Below are 14,851 nucleotides of genomic sequence, written 5' to 3'. Positions count from 1 at the left end.
TCAGGACCCACCAGAAGTGAGGTCATGACCGGAAATGACATCATCAAGCAGGAAAATTTTTAACAATCCTACGCTGCAGTCCCACCCAGAAGCAAGTCCCATTTACTATTTACCATTTACTATTATTATTAAAAGCAAATATAGAGTAGCCTGTTAAAAGTACAGATGTGTCATCTTTCCCTAAATGCAGACAAATATCATGGGAGCAACAAGTCTAATATATTGAAAATAAATACTGAAATCAATGGGGACCCACCTGAAACTGGCTCGGGACCCAACTAGATGGTGGATCATCAAAGATAGAATCTCAAAACACATAGACGAACAGGCCTTGCTGAGGGAGAATCAGCCTGGCTTCTGTAAGGGTAAGTCTTACCTCACAAACCTTTTAGAATTCTTCCCTATGTGGAAAGGCTACGGCGTTTGGGCCTCTTCAGCCTAGAAAAGAGACGCCTGAGGGGGGACATGATTGAGACATACATAATTATGAACGGGAAGGATAAAGTGGATAGAGAGGGGTTCTTTACACTCTCATATAACACCAGAATCAGGGAACATCCACTAAAATTGAGTGTTGGAAGGATTAGGACAGACAAAAGAAAATATTTCTTTACTCAGCGTGTGGTTGGTCTGTGGAACTGCTTGCCACAGGATGTGGTGATGGCGTCTGGCCTGGATGCCTTTAAAAGGGTTTTGGACAAGTTTCTGAAGGAAAAATCCATTATGGGTTACAAGCCATGATGTGTATGTGCAACCTCCTAATTTGAGAAATGGGCTATGTCAGATGCAAGGGAGGGCACCAGGATGCAGGTCTCTTGTTATCTGGTGTGCTCCCTGGGGCATTTGGTGGGCCGCTGTGAGATACAGGAAGCTGGACTAGATGGGCCTATGGCCTGATCCAGTGGGGCTGTTCTTATGTTCTTATAGTTTGAGAAACACTGGTTGAAAGCATATACATAGTAGCCTGTAAGAAGTACAGGTCTGTAACATTTCCCCAAATGCAGTCACATCCCATGGGAGCATCAAGTCTAACATATTAAAACTAAAATACACATTGAAATGAATAGGGACCCACCTGATGGGTCCTGATGCACAGTTTAAGAAACACCGGCTTAGTAACTAGCCTGTTAATAGGGCTGAGAGGAGCTGTTCCGGTACACGGTTCTGACAAACGGGATGCTGGTATTGAAGGCCACTCCACAAGCTGCCGCATCCTCTCTGCACATATTCTCGCCAGGCAGACAGCAGCCATCCGCTTGGGTGAGCAGCCTTCCACGCCTTCTATTTTAAGCCAACTAAATATGTGTTTACAATAGGAAGTGCAGCCAATCTGCCTTTAATTGGTTTCAAAATCAACTAAATAAAGCCTCAGAATTTTTTTTTTTTTAAGGCTTGATTATTTTCTCTGCAGGGACACTGAATATTCTGAACACACCCAGGGGAGGACAAATAAAGTTGCGCAACATGAAACGATGGTATGACTCTGCAGCAGCCCATCTAACAATCGGGTCAGTTTTTGTTCAGCTGCAGCGGCGTTCCAGGAGTGGGATTCCTGCAAGCCTAGGGAGGGCTCTTTGATGGCAGACCAGTTTCCTTTACAGATAGCTCGCTCGCTGCTGTCAGTCTCTCTCTGCAATCTGCAGCCACACAGGAGTGCTGGGCATACTCGTGGACACATGCTCGGTGCACAAAAGGGGACAAGGAAGGCCAATCGGTCTTGCCGGGGCCTCTGATCACCGAGCCCAGCGTACGCCCCAGCCTTCCACACTAGGAGAGAGTTCCACAGCAGGTGAGTCGCGTCAGGAAGCATCACATGAAGGAAGCCACCTATTGCCTGGCTGCACCAGATGGACAGGCGAGGCTCCGAGGCCCCCTCCACTGGCCTGGCAAGGAGCAGCGAGATACTGCAACTAAGCCCATGTACACAGACATAAGGCGATCACATTTTCTGCTCGTTTTCCTTTGCTTCAGCATCCACTTCCCTCCCCTTTCTCTGCCCTCTCCCTCACCTTGTGGCTCCCTTTTGGGAACCGTCTCTTCATATCCCGCAAAGTGCCACACACCCCGACTAGAGCAACAGAACGTCAGTGTTATTGTGAACAAACAGCAAAACTGGTGACTGCTCAGAACTATACTCAGAAACTTTCTTCCTCTCCACCCCCTCCCCGCACCGTCCATAATTCTCTATTATCAAGAAGCACGAAAGTAACCAAAACAAGCGACAGGAAGGAGGCCTCATGGGGTCTCAGCTTCAACCATGGTTAAATAACGGAGTTAAAACACAGCCAGTTGCGATGAGAATAAGCCAGAATGAGCCTTTGGGAGAAGAAAAAGACAAAGGTTCCACTTGCTTTCTGAACAAACTGCAGTTTCCCAGGTTATTGAAAAATAGGGGTAATCGTTGTGGCTGTAGTAGTACAAGAGATTAGGACAAGGGACTGGCTTGCTGACACTTGGTTAAATCTTAGTCAAACCAGGCAGTGCTAATGTCTCGAAACCTGCAAAAAAATATACCTGCAACCAGTTTTGAAGAACGCACTTGCACAGCACTGTGAGCTCATAAAGTCAGAGGAGGGCTATATTTTAAAATTTATTGATTGTGGGGAAGGAAGAAAAGGGGAAGGAAGAAAAGTTGAGCTATTCCTTGTTGAGGGGGGGAAAAAAACTTGTGTTGGTTAAAAGGGCAGAGATAGCTTGGAGGTGAGGTGGGGGAAAGAACATGCTCAAAGCCTGTAATCATGCATCACTCTAGGTCAGCCATTTTCAACCACTGTGCCGTGGCACACTTTGTTGTGCAGAGAACAAAAGCACAGTATTTTTTTAAAAGCCTTCAGTAGTTCTACCATGGTCGACAGGTAGTCCACAGCAGTGGTCCACAGGTGTGGCACTGGAATTTGGGGCAAGGTCATTTATTAGTAGGGCCAATGGGGATGTGAACCCCCCACTGGCAGCATGGTGTGCCTTGTCAATTGTAAAAAACCTGATGGGCTGCCCTGACAATTTTAGTGGCCTTGTCAGTGTGCCATGAGATGAAAAAGGCTGAAAATCGCTGCTCTAGGTTAACTAACATACACTCACGCAAACTCACACACACAAGGACTGTTAGCTATGCCTCTGTGGCTACATGCTCTATCAGCTCATGGAGCAGAAGTGTTCAAGGCAATCCTCCCCAAGACAAAGGGGAGGGTGTGCAACCTCCTGGCTCCTGACAGACCCAAAAGCATCAAATCTTTCCTAAGTTTAACCTCCACAGCCTGAGAAAATTAATCAGCTGCGCCTGGTCTAAAAGTTCTAAGAACTAGGAGCTAAGAAGCAGAATTTTTGAAATAGCTTTTCTGTATGGTATTTACGTAAAAGACTCGTATCCGGGGTATAGAGTTAAAACTTCACAAGGTGGTTTGCAAGGCACCTACAGGTTCCATCTCTGAGCCCCACTACTTTGAATGTGGTCACACACATACCCCCTTTGCTAGGCAGTGGATCATCAGCGTGTGGTCAGTCTGTGGAACTCCCTGCCACAGGACATGGTGATGGCATCTGGCCTAGATGCCTTTAAAAGGGGATTGACAAATTTCTGGAGGAAAAATCCATTACGGGTTACAAGCCATGATGTGTATGTGCAACCTCCTGATTTTAGAAATGGGCTATGTCAGATGCAAGGGAGGGCACCAGCATGCAGGTCTCTTGTTATCTGGTGACCCCTGGGGCATTTGGTGGGCCGCTGTGAGATACAGGAAGCTGGACTAGATGGGCCTATGGCCCGATCCAGCGGGGCTCTTCTTATGTTCTTATGGCATACGGGAGTTAATAATAAAGTTGGCAAGCTTAAAAGCCTGCCCACTTCTGCTCCAGCAGGCCTTCATAGTCTCCACAGTCTCCACGGGGCACTCTCAGGTCTGTGAATGTTCACCATTGTTCCAGAGAAACATGTACTCTGGTGCACACCCAACACACTCATGCAATGCCACATGGCAAGGAAAAATTAGGTTGCCATAATTTGAGCCACCTATTGAAAGTTTGCCCACCACTTCCAACCAATTCATTGCAGAACTCCCAATAAGCTTTCCATGAATCCCAGGACCCACCCCCACAAAACACAACCTGAAAACCAATACCTGGACTCTGTTCAGCACGTCCATCACTAACACTTGGGGATCTGCTATTGTCAAGTAAACAACTTGCCATTTCCGGCAATGACTTCCAAATAAGCCTTGACAGTTTTCACTGAGCCACAAACAGGACACTCAGACCCGCAACTCATTTCTTTGCATTGCCAAGGCTGCACACACTGCTCCAGAGACAGGAAGCGCAAGTCGGCTGCATGTTTGAGGAAGGGCCTTCCAATGTTCACATTTCTAACAGCTGGGCATTATCTTTGCCACAGCTACCTGAATTCTTCAGTGCCACAAAGCAAGTCTCGCTTCAAAAGCCTTGTCGGGCAACCAGAGTCTCTGCTGAATCGAAGGCATACCGATTGCCCAAAAGTGGACTGGGTGCAAAGATTTCTGCCCAAAGAAAAGAAAAACAAGCTACTTTCAAGATTAACAAACAACAACTTCTACTACATTTGCGTTTTTCCACACTTAATTCTGGCAGAGAACAAAAGCACAGTATTTTTTTAAAAAGCCTTCAGCAGTTCTACAATTGTGCTTGCCAACTAAAACACCTACTACGAATTTAGTAATGGCCTAAGCAAACATAAATTACAAGCCCCAGACATTTTAAAAGGGGGGAAAAATTGATTTATTGTCAAACTGGAGACACGGCAGGATAGCAGCCTAATTTCATTTTTCCATATATTCATCAACACTGAAAGTGTGTTAATTCAACAAGAATCCAAAAATAAAAATTGCTCTCCGTTTCTCTACTGCTCACACGCCCTTCCAAGTTAGCTTGTAAATGGCGCACAAGGCACAAGCCCAGCACGCTCAGTGGTGGGGCGGGGCGGGGCGGGGCGGGGCAGGGCCAGCAAGTGGAGGATCTCTGGCTGGAATGGGCTTGGGGGCACTTCCATTTCCTTCAAGCCCTTTGACTCTTCAGCAGTTCTAGGGAGGCTCAATCTTTTGCATGTGGGAAGCTCCTCCTCTTGGTAGTAGACATGACCTTCAGCATCTAAGACAACTTAAATAAATTCAGTTATTTGCAGCACCAACATCCCTTTTATTGACTTTTTTTGGGTCACACTTCAGGGTTTTCTTCTCCCTGAAACTGAGAAGGCCAATTCCATGCTTGGGATTTATAGAGGGATTCAGAATAAAACAACCAATATTATAATGCCAAATGATGGTATGGCGACATCTGGAGCATTGTGTTCAGTTCTGGTCACCCCATCATAAAAAGGACATGGTGGAACTAAAAAAGGCGCAGAAGAGGGGGACCAAAATGATTACTGGGCTGGGGTACCTCCCTTACTGGGAAAGGCCACAGCATCTGAGCTCTTCAGTCTAGAAAGAAGGCAGAACATGACTGAGACATACAAAATTATGAAGGGGATGGACAGATGGATGTTCCTTTTCACTCTCACACAACACCAGAACCAGGGGGCATCCACTAAAACTGAGTGAGAACAGACCAAAGGAAATATTTATTTAGTCAGCATGTAATAAATCTGTGGAACTTTTTGACACAGGATGTGGTGATGGCATCTGGCCTGGATGCAGATCGGACAGCTTTATGGAGGAAAAGTCCATCACAAGTTACAAGCCATGATAGGTAAATACAACCTCCTGGTTCTAGAAGGAGGCTATCTCTGAACGCCAGACGCAAGGGAGTGGCAAGAGGATGCTCCTGTGCTCCCTGAAGCATCTCGTGGGCCACTGTGAGATACAAGAAGCTGGGCCTTTGGCCTAATCCAATGGGGCTTTTCTTATGTTATATATCTTATGTTATATATCTTAACTCGTATAGCAAAGTGCTTCTCTGAACACCAAACTATGGCCTTGTCTAATCTCTTAGAACCAAGTTATTTTGCTAGATGGTAAAGTCCATCTGTCAGTGCCCACTTGCTCACAAAATGTGCACATTGTGTTTTAACTAAAAGCTCTGTGGTTAGAAGCAAAAAATGCTAACAGTAAAGGTGAAAAATGTCAAACCACGTGGAATCAGACCAAAAGGAAACAGATGCTCCTTTGCAACATAGAAAGGAAAGCATTCATTGAGAGGTCCTTTGCTGATCAGATCTCTCCAGATCTCGCCACACACAGACGTTCATAGGGACCCGCAGGCAGTGGTCAGGCCACACCTTTGGGCAGCTGTCAAGGCCTATAGCACCTTTGGCATGCACAGCATGTGTGGTCCACCCCTGAGCTACAGCCCACCCCTTGCTGGCGCAAAGGTTTCTGGAGACAAAAGCATGCTACCTGGCTCATGTCCTTCTGATAGCAGGAAACGGGGACCACAAACCATGAACCTATTTCCAATTACTTCTTTTTACAAAAAAATCACATCAGACAAGATGAACTGCAACCCCTTCAACAAATTCCATCTGCCTACAGCAAAACTGCAAAAAATTAAGGCAAGTCCATGATTTACCTTAATTTTCCTTTTTTTTTTAATCTTATATTTTTGCTCCAGGAAAATAAAAATCCAGGGCACCATCAGACAACACGGAAAAATGGTCAAATTCAAACAAGCAGTAATTAAAATAAATGACTGGCATGGCATAATTTTTTTTTCCAGGAAGAACTTTTAAAAGGGGGAGGTCTCAACTCAACCAGATGCCTCTCTAGGAGCCCAAGAATGAGATCATGAGCTTTCCTGGAGAAACTTCCCCACCATTCAACATTTCCATTTACTTAGGAGAGGCTTTGGGGGTCAGCAGGGAGCCATTGCAGTTCCGTGAGTGCAAAGGTGCTCTGTTCAGGAACTCATTTATACAGCCTTCTGTCAACTTGTAAGTTGCTGTTTTTCCAGACCAGGTTGAAGCTGTTTATGCTCAGAGAGCACCTACTGCCAGTCATGCTCAAGAGCTCCCCTGTGTGTTTTTCAGATTCCAGTTGGATTTGACTATCAATATCAAGAAAAATCATGTGCTGGGCAGACATTAAAAGGTGGTTCTGTCCTCTCCAAACCTCAGTGGTGGAACGCATGTGCAGGGTGCGCACAGACAGCAAAGAGACTCGCATCCCAAATGTCAAGGGAATGGGTGACAGAATGACTGGGCCTCCTCCAACCCAAATGGTCTCAATGAAGGAGCGGTGGTTGTGTCACCTTGAGCCTGGCACTCAATGACAATTCAGAGAGCATTAACAGTGGCCACATCAAGGAAATCATTTGCTTCTCCTGAATCAACGTCAAAACTATGACATCCAAAATGACAACACCCCAAATCCAACTCACAGCCACACAGTTCGTTTTCTGACAAAGATCTGACTGTACGGCAAAATCCACACATCAGCACTTCAGATGTGACAGTCCTAATGGGGCTGTTGACATGCGAGTGTTGTGTTTGCTAAACTCATGACTGCAAAGATTCCTGTATATTAAAATGAGGCCAGGACAGGAGGGGGGTTGATGGCCTGTTCACTGAGGAGCCTTCCACCTGCCTTGGGGTGTTTGCATGTGAATCCCTGGCTGGAACGCAGCATGCCCAATGCAGAAACTCAGGCAGATGCTCTGCAGGCATCCTTCTCCGAAAGCAAGAAATTCTGCAGCCTCCTTCTTCAAATTACTCCCAATGGAGAAGCAGCCAGAACTGCCCACACCTAGAGGAGGTAGACTGAACGAAGGTGTGTCCAGGACAGAAACAGCCCCCTCCATGTGGGGGTTTTTTCAGGTTCACAGGGTCTCATTCTTCAAGTGAGCTTCTCACCCAGGATGCAGGTCTCTTGTTGTTTTGTGTGCTCCCTGGGGCATTTTCTGAGCCACTGTGAGATACAGGAAGCTGAACTAGATGGGCCTTTGGCCCGATTCAGCGAGGCTGTTCTTGTATTCAGTCCCCCAGCAATTCTCACACTGGACAATGGTGGCACTAACAGGTCCTGGATCAGTTTTTGAATCCGGTTTGGAGTCAAATAAAGACTGGTTATTATGCAGCCAATCGCTTCCCCGCTGCTCCTGGTTACAATATACACCACTTTGAACCCAAGGAAAAAAAATGGGCCTGCGCCAATTCCATTTCCACCTTTGATACTCCCAGCTCAAGGCTTGAAGCCCTTCAGCTTTGTGGTCTCTGTTACATCATCCAAACTCTCGCTTCTGATGTTTTAGCTGGCAGACAGAACAAAGCCATTTTTTAAAAGAAGCATTTCCAGCGGCATCTCTGTGGCCGATTTGAGTTCTTAAAGAGCGACCAGGGCAATTCTAAATGATGGAAATCAACTACATTTTTCAAAATTAATAAAGAATGCTTAGATGAAGATCTACGGGGCCTCCAAGACGTTACACAGCTGGAAAAACAAAATGGCTGTTAATTAAAGCCTTTTTTTTCAGATTTTAACACAGTATATATTTCAGGCAGCCTTAATCCTAAAATGGTCAGAACACCTTGTAATTAACTATTATACTAAAGTGACTAAGTGCAGAAAATTCAAATGCATGATATCACCATTATGTAACCGAAGCGAAACGTACAGTCCCGGCAAGGCCTGTCCAGAAAGATTACCTTTTGTCACTTGTACTCAAGCTCTGACTGCAAGGTTAACTTGTAAATTCTCCCTTGGCGGCCTCTTTACAGTGTGACCAAGAACTCCCCAGAGGGCTCACAATTCAGCAATACAACAAAGATCTCTTCCGAGTCTGCTAAAAGGAGATGTCCTGCTGTAACACAGATGCCAGAGAGAAGGCACAAAGAAGGCAGCTGCTTGACAGGAAGTCACAAGACACACCGGGGTGCAGAGGCAGAATTCACCACCTCCCTTGGCGATCCGCTACAGTGCCGAACAGCCCTTACCATCTAGAACAGGGGTCTCCAAACTTTTTGGCGAGAGGGCCGCATCAAATATCTGGCATGGTATTGAGGGCCAGAAAAAAATTTAAATATAAAATATATATAAATAAATCAGAGATGGAATTTAGATGAGTGAATAAATGAATGAATGGGCTCATTCATTCAACCTCTCTGGCCCTTCAGACCAGGCGCAACCCTCCAGGAGCAACCAGAGCACAGTTCCAGTCATGTTCGGCCAAGTGGGCCAGAGGCTTTCAGGGGACAACAGGCTTGCCGTGGGCTGGAAAGAGGCTTGCCACAGGCTGCATCTGGCCCCGGGGCCGGGGTTTGGAGACCCCTGATCTAGAATGTCTTCCTGATGTCCAACAAGAATCTCCTTCCTTACGATTTGTACTCATATGATTTCGTTCTACTACTCTTTCAAATTAAAAGCAAAACAAGGAAGGTCAACAGTAAAATAAAACCACAGTTTCAAGAACAGTATAACCCCACACAATAAATAATAAAAAGGAGCAATGCAACAGGTTCGTTCACTACCAGTCCAAAGGTTTTCCTAAACAGATGTCTTCAACAGCCAATAAAAGCAGAATAATGAAGGGGCCAGGCAGGCCTCCTGAGGGTGTTCCAGACTGCAGAAGCCACAACTGAAAAGGCCCTGCCTCTCATACCTATTTGCTGAATTTCAGACTACAAGGACACATATAGCATGGGAAACACATATGGGAATCAATAGGTGGTCCTCAAAGTATTCTGACTCTCAGACCATTCAGGGATTGGAAAAGCAGCATGTTGAACTCAGTCTGGAAACAAGCCACAAGAATAGTTGACAGAAATAGGAGAGACATGATATTTTGAATCAATCTGAATGCTTTTCAAAGGCTGACGCATGAAAAGGGGGTGAGATTCACACAAGAAATGATGGAGCACATAACCCATTACATCTATACCAGTCCTTAAACACTGTCATCCACCTGCATTCTTGGCTAATTCCTACTTGGCAGAAAATGGTTAGAGGTGGCCAAGTTATGCTTCACTAAATGTATCAGCTACTGATGAATTAAAATGGAATATGGCTGGTTATTCTGGGAGTAACCCAGTGTCTTTCGCACATTCTCCGCAGGAACTGTGCACAACCTCTGCCAAATTACAAAATGGTCAGATTTATTCAAGGAGTAAACTGGAAGTGAAACGAGATCAGCAGAGGCAACAAGGCAGTTCACAATTGATTACTTTTAAATATTCGAGATGGATAATAAAGAAACAAGTTGAAGGCCCCTCATGCATCCCTGCCAAACCCCCAACACATCTGAGATGCCAAGTCACCAGGGTCTCCTTAAAAAAGATGCTGTGTGGGTAGCAAATCGCTATCAGACTTTTGTTTCAAGCTGTTGAAAGATGTAGCCTCTGGCTGTGACTGCAGACACTATGCTACATGTAGACAGTAGTCCGACAATAGAACTGAGGCACCAGATGTTCCCCAAGATAAGGCCCACAAGAGGAGGAGGAACAGAAGAAATCATTGAATGCAAAATGTTTAGAAAAATTCTCCAACCCCAGTTCCAGGAATGCAAGCACTCACTTCTCATTCCATGAATGCTTCCTCCCAAACAAGTCCAGGCACACAAGAACCAAGAAGAGCCCTGGTGCATCAGACCCAAGGTCCCTGGAGTCCAGCACGCTGCTCTGCACGGGGGCCAACCAGATACTTCTGGGAAGGCACTAAGCCCAAAATGAAGGCAAGAGTCCACTTCTGTTGCAAACCGCCTCTGAACATGGAGGTTTCGTTTCGCCATCAGCAGGCCTCTCCTCCAGGAACCCCCCCCCCCACCCAAAGACCTTTTTGAAAAGCATCTGAGCTACCAAATGTCACATTATAATGAATTTCACAGATTAATTATGCAACATGCAAGGAACTTACTCTACTCTGACCTGAATCCACAGCTGGGCAATTCCACTGGAATGAGTTCTGGTGCCTTTAGAGGAAAACACTGCTCCCCACCCACCCACCCACTTCTCCACATCATGCATAACTTTGGCAGGCTCTGCCGTGCCCTCGTTCCTCTTATGCTTCCCAAACTCGAAATGCTTGAGTCTTTCTCTGTAGGAAAGGTGCTCCAGCTCCATAATCATGTTGGCTGCCCCAAAGCCCCCTCTCCAATTCTAAGGGTTCTGTTTTGAGAAGGGGCAGCCAGAACCAGGCCCAGCATTCCACAGGTGGCCACACCGCAGAGCTGAAGAACAGCACTGAAAGACAAGTCCACAGCATCTGTGACTTCTCCACTAAAGACTGAGTCTTCGCGGGTGCTGCCACCCTCCCGCTAAGGTAGTTGTCCCAGAGGTAACACCACCTCTGTCTTCAGGGCAGGTAATCTCCATGCAGACAGTTGAGAAGAAGACAACCCAAAAAGGGAGGTGGGAGCATAAGAGGGGGAACTTTTCTGGACTTTTCTCATCTCCAAACAGCTCAGCCTTTTCTCATCTCCAAACAGCTCAGCACTCAATTTCAGTGCTGTAACCGCTCCTGGCAGCTCAGGAGAAGAGAGCCTCAGGTCTCCTCAAATTATCAGTTCACTTGCAATGGATTTCAAGAAGGCTTTTGGGATATCTTGGACAGCACCACACAGAGAGCTGGGAACCAAGGAGCACTAAAACAGTGACCTGCATCAAGACGCAGCCATGCAGCAAACGTCAAGCCAACAATTCTAGGGAGCAGTGTTCCCTCTAACCTCCCTCCACCCCAAGAGCATGGAGACTCACTGTGGTTGCGCAGGGGTGCTCTGGAGCCCTAGGCAAGGACATCATCATCACCGCTGAGCTCCAGAGCACTGAGAGGGAAGCAGCCAGGGGCTTCCGTTAGAGCTGCACGGAGGGAGCACTGCTAAGGAGCTCAGCCATCTACTCCAACCACTGGCTGCAAATTGTGCAGGGGACATTTAGGGAACTGCAAAACATGAGCGCTGGCATCGCCTCACATGGAAAATGTTTGCCCCCACCAGGGACCGTGAAGGCCGAACCAGAACTGTTGGACTTAACGAACAGCCCTGATTGAAGCTTTGTGCACTCCACGGAACACCTAACAAGCTGCCTTGAAGTAAACAGGTTCACATCGACAGGTACGTTCAGAAGAAAAAGTCTACCATGAGGTAAACCAGCAAGCTATCTGAGTTCATGGCTGTGCGTGTGATGGACCAAAAAACCCCAGGAATAATGTTCTCCTGCATATTTCCCTGTAATGCGGCTTCCAAAATAAGGTCATCAGGATTCAGACGTGGGGTCCACCAATCAGGTCAATACAACTCCAGTCCCACACCACTGACATTCATGATCCATTATCGGTTTCTGGGCAATGGTGCTCAGCTTCAAACCCTCAGTGGACTCGGGGCCAGATACCTTCAGAACTACCTACTCCTCCAAAACCCCATCTGAACTCTGAGTTTGATTTGGAGGACCTTCTCCGTTGACTTGCCACCATCTCAGGCACAGCTGACAGCTCCAAGAGAAACAGCCTTCTTGCTGGTGGGGCCACACTTGTGGAACGCCCTCTCTGCCTGGCCCCCGCCTTCCCCATTTCAGTGGGCATTAAAGGCTCCACTTTTCAGACGGGCCAGAGGGTGTTTGCTGCGGCTTTGGAAGTGCTACCATTATTCTTTGATGCTGATTCTATTTTGGGTGTCTCTAGATAATAAAAGTAAATCCCATTAAAAGGGGATTTTTTAAAAAAAATCTGTTCTGTAAATAAATAAATTTTTCTGTGCGCTACACTGAAAAGACAAAAGGGGCTTTAGGAGAATCTCACGTTTGACTCCGGAATGCCATGCAACTGCAACATTGACTGGGAGAGGAGATGGGCAGAGATGCCTCGGAGCAGACTTCCTTCCACCGCTCTGCTCAGTTCTGTTGATGAGACTTAGATACTGTGCTTGTAATCACCTGAGAGAGCACAAGATGGCCCTATTGGTTCTTGCTGCTTGAGTGACAGCCTCTGTCCCAGCAGGCAGCAAGTGCACTCTCTGGCACGTTGCAGCTGCTGAGAGGGACAATTCTCTCTTGTTTTTTTTTATAAATCCCACACCGACTCCTGGGAATGTATGTATAATATTGATGCATGAACAAACAAGAGAAGGAAGGGATCCCTTCCTGCAAAGGTGGTAAGATTGATCTTGCAGCGCACATGAATGAGAAGCAGAACATGATCTGAACTGCAGAGAGGGCCACCCCAAAAACTGGAGACCTGCCGTGCCATTGTCTTGGATTTTCTGGGTCACCACACACAACAAAGGGCCCGATTCTATCCAACTTTTCAGCACTTTTGCAGCCGCAAAGTAAGGGAACATATGCTCCCTAACCTCGAGGAGGCCTCTGTGACTGCGCACCGTGCCACAGGATGCAGCACATGCCCCACTGACACAGTTGCATCAGCATAGGAAAGTTGAATAGGACTGGACCCTCAGTCATTTAATGAACTGTAGAGAAGAGGATGTAAAAATAATCGTTTTCAAAATATCTGAGAAGTGTCTTCACACTGATTGTCACCCGATTACTGAAAAAGAGATCTGGGGAGCTCAACGCCTGCAAACTCTTACCATCAACTAAAGTTGGCCGGTCCAAAGTACCAATGCAACCCTACCACAACAAGAGTCATGGGGTCACTTCCAAAAAGGGATCAAGTGTTTAAGAAGCAACTCAGAGGCACTGAAAACAGAACTGATTAAACACTTAAACTCATTGGGTGGCAGCATCACTGCAAACACACACGTACAAGCTACCAAACGTTCCACGCTTATTCCCAGCCTCTGTTCCTGCTACCAACACGGAGGCTCAACGCCGGTTTAGACTCAGAAGGTCCCCCCATGCTCACAATGGGACACTTCCCTTTTGTAGGCTCCAGACTTCTACAGATCTCACACAGGAAATGTTCATCTAATTCAGATCCCTTCACAGAGGAACTACCTGGAAGTTGTAATCTTCTCCCCCTGTATGCCTCCCAGGTCACAGCAATAAGTAAAATCATCTTTGAACGCAGAGGTTGCATTTAGCCATCAAAGCTGATAGGTGCTGACAAATTCATGGAGTTGAACTAATTCTTTTTAAAAACAAAAACAAAAACAAAAACATCTAAGCCAGTGATTCTCAAATTTTTTAGCACTGGGAACCACTTTATGGAATGACAATCTGTCAGGACTCCCAGAAGTGATGTCATTAACCTGGAAGCGATGTCATGGCTGGAAGTGACATTATCTATTTAAGCTTCAAACCTACACCGCGAACTGCCAAAGGTCCCATTACACACCTCACTCATGCTGTTATTTTGCATGCCTCCGAATTCACACATTCCAGCCCGAAAGTCAAAGCGGAAGGCAGACTTGAATCCTTGTCCAATCACACAGCCCTCCCACCTTTCCAGTGTCCTATCTTCCCACCTATTCAGGGCAAAGCACCATCTCCCACTGGGAGCCAGCCCTGCGCAGCAGCTCTGGGAGCCTGCCCTCTCCTGTATTTTCAGCTCTGTATTTTCACTGGCAGCTGAGATAGGTGCTGTGTGATGCACCTCGTTGGTCCCAGCCCACAGTTTGAGAAACACTGATCTAAGCTAGTCGTAATCACCACCACACCAATATGGACCAATAAAGCCAAGCAACACCAGTTAAGTATGTGGCATTTTGAAAGTCTTGTTAGCAGAGCTGTTGCCCAATTTTTTGAAAATCTTAATTTATTAACCGTATGAGCATGGATCAATTAACCAATGAAATGATTGATTAAAGTTTGCATATAGGTAAAAAAAAGAAACATGCTTGTCTTGTAACATGCTTGTCTTGTCTGTATTATTCCTATAAAGAAACATCTCTTGTAAAATGGTGCTTCCCATCTACAGTCTTTTTAGTAGTGTTAAAATACCTTGTTTGTGAAATCTCCCTCTCTCCCTATGCTACCTTATTAACTGAAGCACCTTTTGAGTTGAGCTAC

General features: G+C 46.2%; 1 protein-coding gene across 2 annotated transcripts in view; it reads right to left on the bottom strand.

Annotated features, from left to right (window-relative positions):
- Positions 1 to 14,851, bottom strand: part of CUX1 (cut like homeobox 1) — a 258,390-nt gene that overhangs the window by 177,952 nt on the left and 65,587 nt on the right. The window lies entirely within an intron of this gene.

The sequence above is a fragment of the Tiliqua scincoides genome, chromosome 8, assembly GCF_035046505.1.
Source record: "Tiliqua scincoides isolate rTilSci1 chromosome 8, rTilSci1.hap2, whole genome shotgun sequence".
Lineage (NCBI taxonomy): Eukaryota > Metazoa > Chordata > Lepidosauria > Squamata > Scincidae > Tiliqua > Tiliqua scincoides.
This window is presented reverse-complemented; position numbering and strand designations above follow the sequence as displayed.